This window comes from Diospyros lotus, chromosome 2 (assembly GCF_014633365.1).
Source record: "Diospyros lotus cultivar Yz01 chromosome 2, ASM1463336v1, whole genome shotgun sequence".
NCBI lineage: Eukaryota > Viridiplantae > Streptophyta > Magnoliopsida > Ericales > Ebenaceae > Diospyros > Diospyros lotus.
The window spans coordinates 33515348-33531495 of NC_068339.1; the positions used below are offsets into that span (position 1 = coordinate 33515348).

Genomic DNA, 16148 nt, shown 5'->3' on the forward strand with positions numbered 1-16148 from the left:
ATATTAGGTTACATATTAGGTAAGAGAAATTTTAAAAGAGTTTTAGTTGTTTAAGGACTTTTATGAAGCCTATATATATTGCTTATTAGTGTAATCTGAAATTATGGTTTCTGGAATCAATAAAAATTGAATATTTGATACAACTAGAGCTCTCTCTCCCTTCCTTCTACCCTTTTCTTTGTTGTTTTCATCTTTCCTATGTTCTCTTCTTCTTCGTCTTCTTCTCCTTCTTCTTCTTTGTTTCTGCATCATCTCTGGCTGCTTTGCTGCTGCATATATCATTCTTAGAAATAATCAAAGACAATTTGTCATAATTGATTACAATGAGCAAGAACAACATCCTCTTTTAATGGGAGGATTATAAACAAAAAAGGAAGAAAATAACTAAATATTGACAGCATCCTAATCTACATCCTTGACTTACCATATTTACATAAAACTTAAATCCTAGAATATTCTAGGATCAAGGACAAATCTTCCTTAATTTGGGCATATTTCCAGCTAGCTTGCCAATAAGTTTATCAAATTGTTTCTTGTGAAGACCCTTAGTTAGAACATCAGTAATTTGTTCAGTTGTTGGAAGATATGGCATGCATATTATTCCAGCATCGAGCTTCTCCTTGATGAAATGTTTGTCCACTTCTATATGTTTTGTACGATCATGCAACACCGGATTATGAGCAATAGAGATGGCAGCCTTGTTGTCACAATAGACTTTTACAGGTTTTGATTGAGGAAATTTCAGCTCTTCAAGTATCCTTTTGATCCACATTCCCTCACAGATTCCATGAGCAATAGCTCTGAACTCTGCTTCTGCACTACTTCTAGCCACCACATTTTGTTTTTTGCTTTGCCAGGTGACTAGGTTTCCTCCAACAAAAAGAACAATAACCTGAAGTAGATCTCCTATCATTAACACTTCCTTCCCAATCTGCATCAGTGTGGATCTCAACTTGTAAGTAGCCATATTTCTTGAACAGTAAGCCTCTTCCAGGAGTCCCTTTTAGATATCTTAGGATTTTGTAGACCGCTTCAAAATGCTCTGGCCCTGGTGAGTGCATAAATTGATTCACCATAGTCATTGCAAAAGCAATGTCAGGTCACGTATGAGACAAGTAGATTATTTTGCCCACAAGTCTCTGATATTGTTCCTTGTCTTTTACTTCTTCAGTTTTGACAGCATATAGTTTCACATTAGGCTCAATGGGAGTTTTTGACACCTTGCAACCGAGTAATCCTGTTTCTCTAAGAAGGTCAAGAACATATTTTCTTTGATTGACAAAGATGCCTTCTTTAGATCTTGCAAACTCCATTCCAAGGAAGTATTTTAGGATCCCTAGGTCCTTGATTTGGAACTCCTTTGCAAGTTTCTGCTTGAGGACTGCTAACTCTGTCTCATTATTACCAGTTAAAATAATGTCATCAACATAAACAATCAAAATTGCAACTTTACCATCCTTTGAGTGTTTATAAAATATAGTGTGATTTGCCTGACTTTGAAGGAAGTCATAACTGGTAACTGCCTTTCCAAAGCATTCGAACCATAAATATTTTGGAACATGCATAGAAAACATGATGGCACATGCTACTTCGAGTAAATGTTGATTTTTACGTTTAGCAATGCCATTTTATTGAGAAGTATGCTGACAAGTAGATTGGTGGTGAATACCTTTGGTTTTCAAAAAATCCCCCAAGTACTCATTGAAATACTTGGTGCCATTGTCAGAGTGTAAAATGCCAATTTTGGTTTGAAATTGGTTTTCATTCATAGTGTAAAAGTTTTTGAATAAATATTCCACTTCAGATTTTTTGTGCATCAAATAAACCCAGTACAAACGGATATGATCGTCTATAAAGGTAACATACCATTTTTTTCCAGATAGAGTAGAAATTTTAGATGGACCCCGAACATCACTATGAATTATATAAAAAGGTTTGGATGCTTGGTAGGGTTTTGGTAAGTATGTAGAACGATGATTTTTTGCCAAGATGCAACTTTCACATTGAAAAGAAGAACAATTCATTCCTCTAAATAATTCAGGAAATAAATGTTTCATATAGACAAAACTAGGATGTCCTAGTCTAAGATGCCATAGCATAATTGTGTCTTGAACAGGAATTGAACTAGTACTACTAAAGCCCTGAGCTTTTTCATTACCAGAAGAAATTTCATCAAAGTAGTAAAGACCTTCAATCATCCTAGCACGCTCAATCATCGTCCTCAAGTTCTTGTCCTGAAATTCACAATTGGATTCAAAGAACGTAACACGACAGTTAAAATCTTTGCAAAGTTTACTAATAGAAAAAAGATTGCGGGCCAAGTTAGGAACATGAAGAACAGAATGGAGATTAATTTTTGTGGTTAGTTTAATAAGACCTTTTCCTACAATAGATGAAAAACTACCATCGACAATTCTGATTTTTTTATTTCTAGAGCTAGGAGAATAGGTATTAAATAAATAAGGAGAACTAGTCATATGATCGGAGGCTCCAGAATCAATAACCCATGGAGAGGAATGTAAACAAGAAAGAGCTTTAGGTTTTCTACCTGTGTGCGCCAAGGAAACACTAGGAATACCAAATGAGGAACTGGATTGTAACAGTTTCAAGAGTTGATCAATCTACTCTTTGTTGAAGGGACCTATGTTAACCTCATTCGTAGTAGGGACCCCACGGTTATTGCTCTTGTCTCCTTGCTTGTTGTTATTCTAGTTGGCAGGTTTGCCATGAATTTTCCAGCAAGTCTAACGAGTATGGCGTGGCTTGTTGCAATGGTCACACCAGACCTAGGGCTGCTCATTGCTCATATGTTGGAAAATTTGCAGCCTTGTAGGTAGCAGTATCAGTAAACAAGGCAGAATTTTCAATTGACTCACCAGTAGTTTTTTTGCCGAGCATGACACTCCTTTGGCTTTCTTCCCTTCTAACCTCAGCAAATACTTCACCAATAGGAGGAAGGGGAGATCGGCCAATAATCCTCCCTCGCACCTCATCGAACTCAATATTAAGGCCAACAAGAAACTTGTAAATACGACCATCTTCAATCATTTTCTTGTGGTGGTTGCAATCTTCAGTAGATTTCCGCTCATAAGTGTTGAAGAGGTCAAGATCTTGCCACAGTCTCTTTAATGAATGAAAGCATTTAGTAACGAAATCATCTCCTTGCCGAATCTCTCCTAGCTTCAGAGTTAACTCAAAAACTTGAGATTAGTTACCTAGGTCAGAGTACATTTGATTTACATTATCCCACTATTCCTTTGCAGTAGGATAACACATATAATTGGAACTGATATCTTCATCCATGGAATTGACCATCCATGTCATGACCATAGAGTTTTCAGCATCCCAAATAGAGTGTGCTGGGTCATCCATTGCTGGTTCCTTCTTGTCTCCAATAATGTAGCCAATTTTTTCTTGCTCGCGGATATACATCCGGACAGATTGAGACCAGCAAAGAAAATTATCACCATTTAAACGAATGATGGTGATTTGGACAAAATGGGTGCTAGAATGGTTTGGTTGGGTTGCTGGGTGTTTTGTTTGGATGGTAGCAGCAGGGTTTAAGGTCGTTTCAGAAGTGACTTCCGACATAACTTATCACGTTGGGAGTGAAAAAAAACAAGAAGGAAAGGTAGCAAGCAGGGTTACCAAGATTTGGGAGGTGGCTGCAAATTGGTTGCTGTCGATGTAAGATGCCAGCAAGTAGTAGGTGGTCAAGGTAGAGAGGTTGTGAGCAATCGACAGTGGCTGAAGCAAACATAGCCGACCCAATCGGAGTGGGGGTCACCGTCCTGAATGGTGAACTTGCACTCGCCTAGCGGAAACTTGCACTCGCAGGAGGTAGAAAGCGACTTGGCAGTTGACAATGGAGGAAGCGACAAAGAAGACGACCTTGGGTGGCCGCAACCAGCAGATTTAAGTTCGGCGACGGCTGGGAAGAGCTAAAAGTTGCTGGATTTGAGCATCAGTGGCCAATCGAGAGGCCAATAGAGAAGGCGCAGGCAGTCGCGAGAAGGGCCTCACACGAAATGGATGGCTGGGATTTAATCTAGCTCTGATACTATCTTAGAAATAATCAAAGACAATTTGTCTTAATTGATTACAATGAGCAAGAATAACATCCTCTTTTAAGGGGAGGATTATAAACAAAAAAGGAAGAAAATAAACTAAATATTGATAGTATCCTAATCTACATCATTGACTTACTATATTTACATAATATTTACATAAAACTTAATTCCTAGAATATTTTAGGATCAAGGACAAATCTTCCTTAATTTGAGCATATGTCCAGCAATATTTTCAGCAATCATCCTCCTGCTTGTTCTCTTCTCCCTCATCTGTTCTATTTCTATTACTTTATTACTACTTGTCTTCTCTTTTGTCAGGTTCTTCTCTCTTATTTTTCCTCCTGTCTCATACTTTCTGCATAAAATTCTGTCTACTGTTACTGCTTATTGCTGTTTTCTGCATCTTTTTTTTTGGTTCTCTCTCTTCTTCAGCTTCAGATCTGCAATTGTTTTCTTTGCGATCTCTTCTTCTCCTATGGATTACATTCTTTGTGCCTCTTCCTTGGTTTCTTCTCCTTTTTCGCTCACCCTAGATCAGATTTGGTATCAGAACCCAAGCCCAATCCATTATCATTGTGCTTATTGCAGTCAATATGGTGTTGCCATTGATATTTGCAGTGATAGCTGCCGCTGTTGAAGACTTGTGCAGTCACTGATCATAGGCTGTAAATGCTGTCATCCTCCCACTAGGAAATTCATTCTCTCTATGGATGTCACCTTTCATGAAAATGCGTGATTCTTCGAAGGCCAAACCCCTTATCTTCAAGGGGAGAATTTCAGGAGGAAGATAAGGGGGAATTCCTTCTTTGACAGCATTCCCATATCCAATACTCCTGGTTCCAATTCCAAGTCCTTCCTGAGTACAGATTCCTCTCCCGAACCTGAAATTGACACCACAACTTCCCAAAGAGCGCCTGGAACCGACCTGAGATGGAAACCAAACCTGAAAATATCCAGGAAGGGCAGCAACTGGATCTGAACCCTACTAAGCCACTGCAAGTATATTCAAGAAAGAAGATACCTGCTTCTCAACCTTAGCAGATTCATGAAGGGAACCAGAACCAGGTACTGGATCTCCTCATTCTCCAGGTACTACATCTCCCTATTCTCCTTCATTTGGTAAGTCATACTCCCATGATTTGGATTTGCCTATTGCTATTAGGAAGGGAACCTGAAAATGCACTCAACACCTGATTTCTCACTTTGTATATTCCCATAGATTGTTTCCATAGTATAAAACTTTCCTTACTACCCTGCACTCCATTGACACTCCTCAAACCTTACAAGAGGCATTTAGGGATAGGAACTAGGTGCAAGCTATGAAAGAGAAAATGAGTGCCCTAGAGAAGAATAAGACATGTGAAATTCTCACCTTACCTAAGGAAAAAATCGGTGGGATGCAAATGGGTATTTGTTAGTGTAGGTGCTCTAGACCCAATTAGATTGGGCATGTTGTACATTGGCAATTGTAATCATGCTTATTATTTGAATAAGGAGTTGTTCAAATTCACAAGAAGTCATTCTATTAGCTTCTTGTTATTATTGTAATAACCAAATGAAACTAGATAGAAGTCCATATGATGTATACTGTGATTAATCTATAAAGATGTGAGATGATGTATCACAGTTTCTAGACATCATTAAATGTCCCAAGTTGTAGCAATGTCAAGAATGGACATTGACAATTGCGGTAAGACTTGTATGTACTATGTTTTTGCTATGTGATAGCAATGGGAGTCTCACACCCATAGGCATGGGGATGCCTAGACAAGTACATATGTGACTAATGTTGGAGAACGTGTCACTGGGCATGACTCGCCATGAGAATCCATTTTGGTTATATGTTGATGGTATTCTCATACGAGATGGGTGTAACTAATCCTTGGACCTGAGGTTGTCACGGTCATCTCATAAAAAGACCGGTATGTTTTGACATCGTTTCGATGGGCCTAGATAAAGGCTGCACGTGGGTGATCATTGGTCATATTGTGAGGCTTATGAAGATGGGTGCATAACCAAGATGGGACTCGTCTATCTCTTGATAGAGGATGATGTATCTAAGGCGCTTTCGGTGGATATTCACTTTAAATCTATGGCTATGGTGAAAGAGATCAATAAGGAGTTATTGATTCACTTTCTATTAAGTGAAGATATTCGGATGACCGAAGAAAAACTCATGTGATCATAATCAAGCAACACATTGCCAGACTTGAGATCACATAAGATACATTGATAAGATGATCTAATTACACGGTAACCATGCTCGTGAAAGGTTATTTGCAGATTATGAATTCTTCTAAATAATTTGGTAGGCATGATGCCTTGCTAGAGGCCAATCTTGTCTTATGTGTTCGTACCGACACATTGCCAACATATTCTGAAGCCTAATGAGTCATGCACAATAGGCACGGTCCCTGGCTTAAACTAGGAGAGTGGACGTATGGTTAAGTGGGACACTTCGGCAAAAAGTTATGTCGTCGTAGGTTCTCACGGAAAAGAACAAATAGACGTAATGCCGTTGATATGACGATGGGTCGTCATAATGGAAAGAGTTTACTAAAATGGCAATTGATTAAATTGGGAAGGAGTTTCTAATTTAATAATTTTCTATTTGTTAGAGTGGCAAATAGGAAATGAAATATATTTGGGCTTAAATTAATATTTGGACTAAATTAGATTTGGGTCAAATATTAAATTAAATATTATATTTGGACTAAATTAGGTTTGGGCCAAATATTAAATATTATATTTGGACTAAATTAGATTTGAACCAAATATTAAATAATAAATATTTGGGTTTGAATTAGATTTGGGCTAAATGTTTTATAAATGGATTTGGGCCACTTAATTATATTTCTAGTTGGACTAGGATAAGCTCACTTAAGATTCTAGTTTAACTAGGATTAATGGGTTAGCCCAATCCATTAGGGTTTAAGAAACCCTATGATGTTTTCTCTATAAATATCCCTTTATGAGTTACCCAAAATTAATGGTTGGTTGTGTGGCTTTTCAAGAGTTGAAAAACGAAGGCCATTCACTCTTTCCCATTTCTTTTTGGCATCGATTTGAAATGTGGGCGTTCTTTTCTGTCCATACACAAGTCGCAAAAAGGAGAAGGAGTTAGCACTCTTATTCCGCTCTCCTTGCTAATGAACGCGTGCCGCGCATCATGAGTTAGAGGTCGGACGCTTGGACGGCTCGAATCCGCGAACGACTCGAAAATCTAATGGTTAGATTTATTTTATTTGTATGTGAATGATTTAATTTCGACGTTGATCCAATCGCCGGGATTGGGGTAAGGTTCAAAATTTTTGAATTACACTACTTGCCCCGTAGCGATATTGCTTTACTTTCAGTATTGACCTTGAAGTGTAAGGCTGATGGATCCTTAGAAATATACAAAGCTAAGTTGGTTGCCAAATGGTATACTGAAACCTATGAGGTAGATTATCAAGAAACTTTTGCCCTTGTTGCAAAAATGAATACAATACGAATATTGTTGTCCCTAGATGCTAACTTAGGTTGGTGTTAACGATAGTTTGATGCGAAGAATGCTCTTTTGCATGGAGACTTGGAAGAAGTGTTCTTGGAACCACCACCTGATTTGATCAAAATTTCAGTAATAATAAAGTTTGCAGATTGAAAAAGGCATTGTATAGGTTGAAGCAATATGCTTAGGCGTGGTTTGGGAGATTTACGAAAGCTATGCTAGCAATGGGGTACAAATAGAGTCAAGGAGACAATACTTTATTTATAAAACACTCAATCATAGGTGGAATGACAACTCAACTTTGTGTATGTTGATGATATCATTGTAACTAGAGATGATATAGTCGAGAGAGAATCTCTCCAGAGATGCTTGGCTAAGGAATTTGAGATTGAAGACCTCGAGATGCTGAAATACTTACTGGGCATTGAGGTGGCTTACTCAAAGAAGGTTATTGTCACGTACTTAGGCTACTATGTCTTTATTTTGTAAGTGAAATTAGCACACTGGAGGAATGTTCCAGTAAGTGCAAGTTGTACTAATTCTAGACGATTGGCAACTGTTTTTGGCCCCAATCCAAGTTGAGGTTGTATAAAAAGAGACTGACTCAGCCATTTGAACACATGGAAAATAATATAGATTAGTTGATTTCCTTCCTTAGATTCTCTCTCTCCTTTCTCTTTGATTTCCCCCCTCATTTCTCTAATTCTCACCCTTCCCTTTCAAATTCCCGCCTAATTCTCTCTCAAATAGCGGAAAATTACCCTGCCAGATCTAAAATATGACATTTTGGTATCAGAGCAAGTTCCTAGCTGGAGATCTTGGAGTGATTAGACCATGGTCGACGGTGCTCGAATGAGGCAGATGGAGACACAGTTACAGCAAGTGACAACATCGGCGAAGAGACTACGTGTGGATATGTGTGATCACATAAGGGAGGAGATGCAGGAGCAAGGTAATTTGTTGCGCGATCAACTGCAACAATTCATGCTTATGTTTTCCAGTTAAAATCAGGTAAGAATCTCACTTGATTTCCCTCCTAAAGATAGGTTGGAACCAATTCTATTGGGAATTGGAACCAATAACCGGAATGTTGGATCATTGGAGTTTGAGGTGGATCTGGCTACGGTGGGAGAAAATGTGTTGGAAAGGAGGCAAGAGGTTCAAACTCATCCACACCAATTCGGTTTTCCAGTACAGAAACTTGAATTGCATATATTCGAGGGACAGAAGCCTCGATGGTGTATAAGGTGATGTGAAAAGTTGTTTGGTATCCACCAGGTGATTGAGAATCAGAGAGTGGCCCTGGCATCGGCCTATCTCAATGATGTTGGTGACATGATTCCAAGGGTGGTCTAAGGTTAGAGATATGTATAATTGGGATGATTTTACTAAGGGGTTGTGTGAGAGGTTTGGTGAAAGGGGTATGATGGACATAGTAGAGGAATTTAACTGATTGAGACAGGAAGGAATTGTGCTAGAATACCAAATGAAATTTGAAGAGTTGAAGTCTCTAATGTTGAGTTGGAACCCCTACATAACAAAGGAGTACTTTGTATCTAGCTTTGTTGGGGGGGGGGGGGGATTGAGTGATGAGCTAAGATTAGTCGTAAAAATGTTGAAACTAAAAACAGTATAGGAGGCGGTAGAGGTGCCTTCTTTGCAGGAACTAACAATTGAGGCACTAATGAGGAAACGGAGGGGACAAAATAATGGAGGAACTCAGGGGTTAATACAATACGGTGGGAGGATACATGGGAGGGAACCCCTAAGGCCGAAGCAGGAGTTAGATACCAAGTGGCCCCATCATCCACCCAAGTTTTAAAGCCAAGAGACAAGCTTATAGAGCAGAGGAGACATGCGGGGTTGTGTTTTAAATGTGGTGATAAAGGGCATCAGTGTAAGAAGCGGTTACTGCTTTTAGAAGGAGAAGAGGAGGATGAGGAGGAAGGTCTGGCAATAGTGGAAGAATTGGGGGAAGAAGACAATGGGGCCATATCATTACATGCCATCAAGGGAATGGTTAGTACCAATATAATTAAGGTGGAAGGTCAGGTGCAAGAAAGCACCCTGATGGTTTTGATTGACATTGGGAGTACCCACAGTTTCATTGATGAGGAGATTGCTAAGAAGATGAAGTGCCAGTTGTCGAATACACAGCCATTATCAGTAACTGTGACTAATGGAAACAAGGTGATAAGTAAGTTTGCTTGTTTGGGATTCTGTTCGGAAATGCAATGAGAACTCTTTGAAGTGGATTTGAGGCTTCTAAAACTTGGGGGCTGTCACATAGTGCTAGGAGTAGATTGGATAAAGGGAGTGAATCTAATCAGTTTCGATTTCAAAAGGTTGCTGAACATGATGGGTGCGCATGGTTTGTCCTATTCTTCTGTTGTTGTTCCTCCAGCCGAATCTTCAGCTCTTGTATCTCAGGTCTTCAACTTAGGAGGGAATAAGGGATGTAGGGATGTAATAATAGTTGCCCACATCCACAGTGTACCTTTTGTAAGAAAATGGGTTATTTTGAGGAAAAATGCTGGAAGAAACATGGTTGGCCAGTTGCTCCGCCTGCATCATCTACTAGTGTAGCCAATGTGTTTTAGAGTGATCCTAGCCCTGTCCTATCTCCACCAGGTTTGTAGTTGATACCTATGCCTGTAGTTGAGTATGATGCTGTGCTGAAGTTCCAGGCCACACAATCGTCTCACTCTGGTAATCTCATTGCTTGCGTTGCTAAAGGCCCATCTCATTGCTTGTGTGGTAATGAACTTTTCTCCTCACTTACCTATTCTGGTACCTTGCCCCTTGTTACCTTGGCTAATGGAACCAAAACTGCAATTAAAGGGATAGGCTAAACCACACCCACCTTGTCTTTATCCTTAAATTCTATTTTATAAGTCCCTGTTAGTCCTTTTAATTTAATTTCAGTTGGCCAACTCATTAAAACCCTTAATTGCTTAGTCACCTTCACTCCTAACTTTGTTTGTGTATAGGACCAGGGTATGGGGCGGACGATTGATGTCGGGCATGAGTCGCGGGATCACTACCATCTGGCTATTCCTAGTTCACCGATAGCTTGCACTAGTATTACCTCTCCTGAGCTCCTCCATCATTGCCTTGGTCACCCAAGTCTCTCTAAACTCAAGAAATTGGTTCCAAGTTTATCCTCTTTATCTGTTTTTAGTTGTTAGTCCTGTCAACTTGAAAAGCACACTTAATGATTTCCCTCGTTGCGTCTCCAATAGAGTTGAGTCCCCTTTCTCTCTTATTCACACGGATATATGGGGTCCTAGTCGTGTTTAATCTACCGGATGTATGGGATCCTAGTCGTGTTCAATCTACTTTGGGTTTTTCTTGCTTTGTTACTATTAGAATTATCAGTATAATTGTACATATTTTATGTGTTTTATTTTAATTATTAGGCCTTGTAATTAGCCCTAGGGTAAGCTCGTAGGTTAAGACTCGTTATGCCTATTATAAATAACAAGCTAAGGGAGACTAATCTCTTAGGTTTTTCTCTACAAATTATTCTCTCACAGGGTATTGGAGCCATTGGTGAGAAAAACCCTAAGTCGACGCTATGCATCCTTCTCCAGCGGTCTCCAAACCTTAAAAATCCTATTTATCTCTCTCCTCGCTGTCCTTGTCAAGGCCTAATGTTCGTTGTCCTACCATCGTTGGCCAACACTGCTGCCGCCACAGTGTTCGCCGTCATTAGATCGGCTGACCATCGGAGTCCTCATGCACCGTCACGTGTTGTCGGAATTTTCTGGCCGAGTCCTCACACGTTGGCATGTGGGAACGCATGCATCGCCGGAATATCGCTGTCTTCTCATTGGAACTTCAACGAAGCCTCTTGAACCTGCCCCCGGTGTCTATTTTCCCAAAAACTATCCTGATTTGTGTATCAATTACCCAATAGCTTTTAAACACCGGATTTTCAGTCTATTCGCTTGAACCCCTCATGTCGTCCTTGAGTGATGCTAACTCTACTCTTAGTGCCTCATCTGCATCTCAACCCTTCACCTTTTCCAACATAGGGACCCCCTGTTATCACCTTTGACAAGTTGATAGGGTCTGCCAACTATCTCTCATGGGTAGCCTCTGTCAAGATGTGGTTCAAGGGGCAGGGACAAGCAGACCATCTCACCAACAAGGCAAAGGATGTTGACACAACCAACAAGGCTAAATGGGAACAAGTTGATGCTTAGTTGTGTAATATTTTATGGAATTCCATTGACCGATATGTTTTACAACTCTTTCGGCTATTTGAAATTTGTTATGAGGTTTGGAAGGAAGCTGCTAAGTGTTATACCAACGATATTCAACGTCTTTATACTGTTGTCCACTCTATCAAGAACATTCAGCAGGGTCAATCTATGGAATCCTATGTGAGCCAGATGCATTCTCTCATGTAGGAGTTTGAAGCTCTTCTTCCATACGTTGCTTCCAAAGCTGCTCATGATTCTCAATGAGAAAAATTGTTCGTGGTCCTTACTTTATCTGGTCTCAAGCTTGAGTTTGAGGCTCTCCTCCATTAGATCTTGACTGGGTCAACTAACCCTACTATGAAAGATGCATACAAAAGATTGCTTAATATGGATGACAGTTCTTTCTCTATTGGAGCTTTTACAAGTACTCCTCCCGTGGCCTTTACTCTTATGTGTCAGACTTCAGGTGGTAATCAGGGCCGGTTCGATAGTCGCTCTCGCCCTCAGTGCAACTTTTGCTAAAAGAAGGGGCATGAGGAAGACAAGTGTTGGAAAGAGCATGGTAGAGTAGCTGCCCCTCCTGCATATCAGACATCCCTGGTAGCTTACGTTGCATAGAGTGACCCTAGTCTAGCATTGGGCCCTCCGACGATAACCCTGCCTTTTACTGACTATGAGGCTTTCTTGAAATTCTAGGCATCTTAGCAATCTATTGGTAATCCCATGGCTTGTTACTCAATGCCCTTCTATTAGGCCTTGGATTTTGGACTTTGGCGCCACCGATCACATGTGTGGTGATAAAGATATTTTCTCTACCCTTACTTTTTTGAACATTTACCAACAATAACTCTTGTAGATGGCACCAAAATGCCAGTTAAAGGGATAGGGAAAATCTCTCCCACCTCTTCTTTCTCTTTAAATTCTGTCCTTTATGTCCCATGCAGTCCTTTTAATTTGCTTTATGTTAGTAAGTTTACTAGAGAACTAGACTGTTCTGTAACTTGTACTTCCACTTATATTTGTGTGTAGGATCGGGGTATGGGGAGGACCATTGGTGTCGGGCGTGAGTCACATGGCCATTATCATCTTATTGTGCCTAGTTCGCTAGTAGCTTGCACCAGTGCGGCTTCCCTAGACCTTCTCCACTCTCGTCTCGCTCATCCCAACCTCTCTAAACCTAAGAAATTAGTTCCTAGTTTGTCGTCATTATCCACTTTTCATTGTGAGTCATGTCAGCGTGGTAAACACTCTCGTAGTTCTTTTTTCTAGTCGCGTCAATAATAGGGCTGAGGTTCCTTTTTCCCTTATGTACTCTAATGTATGGGGGCCCAGTTGAGTCAACTCTACTCTAGGTTTTTCATATTTCGTTACTTTTATTGATGACTTCTCTTGTTGCACTTGGTTGTTTCTTATGAGGAGTCAGTCCGGATTGTTTTCTATCTTTCAAACATTTACGATTGAAATAAAAACACAGTTTAGAGTTTCTATACGTGCTTTACGTAGTGATAATGCCCTTGAGTACTTTTCCTCTCAATTTACTACGTTCATGATTGCTAATGGCTTCTTGCATCAATCTTCCTATCCTTACACACCTCAACAAAATGGTGTTGCTAAGCTTAAAAATTGCCGTCTCATTGAAACTGCATGGACACTACTTTTACTTGCCAATCTTCCCACCAAATTTTGGGGAGATGCTGTTCTTACTGCGTATTATCTGATAAATCGCATGCCATCTTCAGTGCTACAAGACAATATTCCTCATTATCTTTTGTTCTCTACACAACCACTTTATTCTTTTCCCCTTCGTGTATTTGGATGTATCTGTTTTGTGCATTCTTTTCGCCTGGACAGGATAAACTTACTGCCAAATCTCTCAAGTGTATCTTTCTCGGCTACTCTCGGTTGCAGAAAGGCTGTAAGTGTTACTCTCCTGAGTTGAGCCGCTGTCTTATATCTGCTGATATCACCTTCTTTGAGCAACAATCTTTCTTCTCGGTTGCTCAACCCGATTCACAGAGTCTTGACCAAGTATTGCCTATTTCTTTTTCTTTTCTTTCACTGTCCTTTCCGGGTTTGTCTGTCTCCTCTTTTTTGGACCCCCCACTACCATCTTTAGGTCTACATTCCATGAATCCACCCTTTACATATCATCGTCGTCCTTAGCCCACTGCCTTCGCCAACATTCCTCCCGAACAAGACTCTCTTGACTCAATCTCTCCATCAATGGTTCCTGTTGAGTTATAGTCTAGGGTTAATCCTATGATAGAGCCCATGGCCCATTGTATTTGTATATATATATAAGTGTATAGTCTATGAATTTAATTAAATGGTTTTATACATATTAAAAGCTAGGTTTACTTCCTAAGCTTCACATGGTATTAGAGCCAAAATACAAACCCCAGTTTTTAATACAAACCATAATAGCCACTATACAAACCCTAGCCGTCGTCACCGCCCACGTCACCGACGAACACCGTCGGTCGCGTCGCCATCGACCGCCACAACCTGTCGTGCCACCGTCGTCGCCGCCCACTGCGTTTCTACCGAGCGCGTGCTATTGGTCAGTTGCGGGTCTTCACTGTCCGGCCACCGATCACGCACACCACCATTGCCGTTGCGTTCGCCGGCCTTCGATCTGTTGACCGCTGGAGGATCGTCGCCGTTGCCGCCGCCACGCGCCGCCTCTCTTGCATTGTTCACGGAGATGTTTTTGCTCCGATCACTCTCACCAGTGCTCCGATTGCAACACCGTCTTCACCATTGGACTCGCCTTTTTCAGTCCATCCCAACCCCGGTGGTTTCGTCGCCATCCGCTGCCATCCGCGACCGCCAGTCACCGGCATCCGCCATCTGCCGTCGCTCCAGCGTGCTTGTTCTCTATGCTGGATCATCCAGCCTTTATTTTTTGGCTTATTTAACCCTTTTGTTTCAGATCTGTTGATCTTGTAGGGCTCCCTTTTATCCAACATGGCTGGTACTAGTAAATCTGGCTCATTTTCTGGTATTTTGTCTCCCTCTCCAGCCATTGCTACTAAGAAGTTGATGGGTAGTTCCAATTATATCTCTTGGTCCAAGGCAGTTGAACTATGGTGTATGGGTCAAGACTTACAGGATCATCTAACTACCGAGGCCGAGAATGTGACCACAAACAAACCTGAGTGGCAGAGAGCTGATGCTCTGTTGTGCAGTCTCCTGTGGCAGTCAATTGATCCCTCTCTTCATCCGATCTATACTAACTATACCACGTGCTGTGAATTGTGGGCTCAGGCCAAAGCATTATACACTAATGACATTCAATGCCTGTATTTAATGGTGTCTAATCTGCTCAATTTACGACAACAGAATTTGACTCTTCTTGATTTTCTTAGTCGGATGGCCTCTATTAAAGCTGAATTTAACTCCTTATTACCTACTAGTAAGATTGCTGCAAAGGATCTAGCTCAGCGGATGAAGTGTATTCTCGTCTTCTTCGGGTTTCATCTGTTCCTACGGTGCCTCCCTCTTCTGCAGGTGATCATTCAGTCATGGCTTCACAGGTTCAGAGTAGTGGTGAACAGGGAGGAGATCGTGGTAATCGGGGTAAACGCCTCAAGTGTAACTATTGTCACAAGTGGGGGCATACTAAGGAATAGTGTTATAAGTTGCATGACCGCCCTCCTCATGTTAATGTTGCTCATGCTGATGGTTCTCGATTTGAGTCTTTTGATGGTCATCCACCACAATCTGTCCTTCTCACTGGAGCTGACTATGATGAGTATCTCAAGTATAAGACGTCCCAGCAAACCTCATCCACAGTTGTTTCTGTCACCCACTCTGGTGATTCCATTGCCTGTCTCGCTCAGTCATCCTCTTTGGGACCATGGGTCTTGGACTCAGGTGCTTCTAACCATATATCTAGTATTCCTCATTTGTTATCTCATTTTACTAATTCTATTTCTTTACCTTCTGTAACATTAGCCAATGGGTCCAAAGCGGTTGCTAAAGCTATTGGCACTACCAAACCCTTACCTTCTTTGCCTTTAGATTCTGTCCTTTATCTTCCTCATTATCCCTTTAATCTTGTCTCTGTTAGTAAACTTACGCGTGCCTTAAATTGTTTTATCACATTTGATGATCATTCTGTTACTATCCAGGATTGCGGTACGGGACAGATGATTGGCGTCAGATGTGAGTCGCAGGGTCTCTATCATCTCAACCTTCCTGCATCGCCTATTGCTTGCTCGGTGACTGAGTCTCCTGCTCTTCTCCACAATTGTTTAGGACATCCTAGTTTGGCTAAGTTTTAGAAGATGATCCCCAGTTTATCTAGTTTGTTGTCTTTTCATTGTGAGTCTTGTCAACTTGGAAAACAGTCTCGCACTTCTTTTCCAAAGCGAGTCA

The 16148-nt window shown here is 40.8% G+C and overlaps 1 protein-coding gene across 2 annotated transcripts in view; it reads left to right on the forward strand.

Annotated features, from left to right (window-relative positions):
- LOC127794939 (serine/threonine protein phosphatase 2A 55 kDa regulatory subunit B beta isoform-like) overlaps positions 1-16148 on the forward strand; it is a 111734-nt gene that overhangs the window by 21566 nt on the left and 74020 nt on the right. The gene's annotated exons all lie outside the window — the stretch shown is intronic.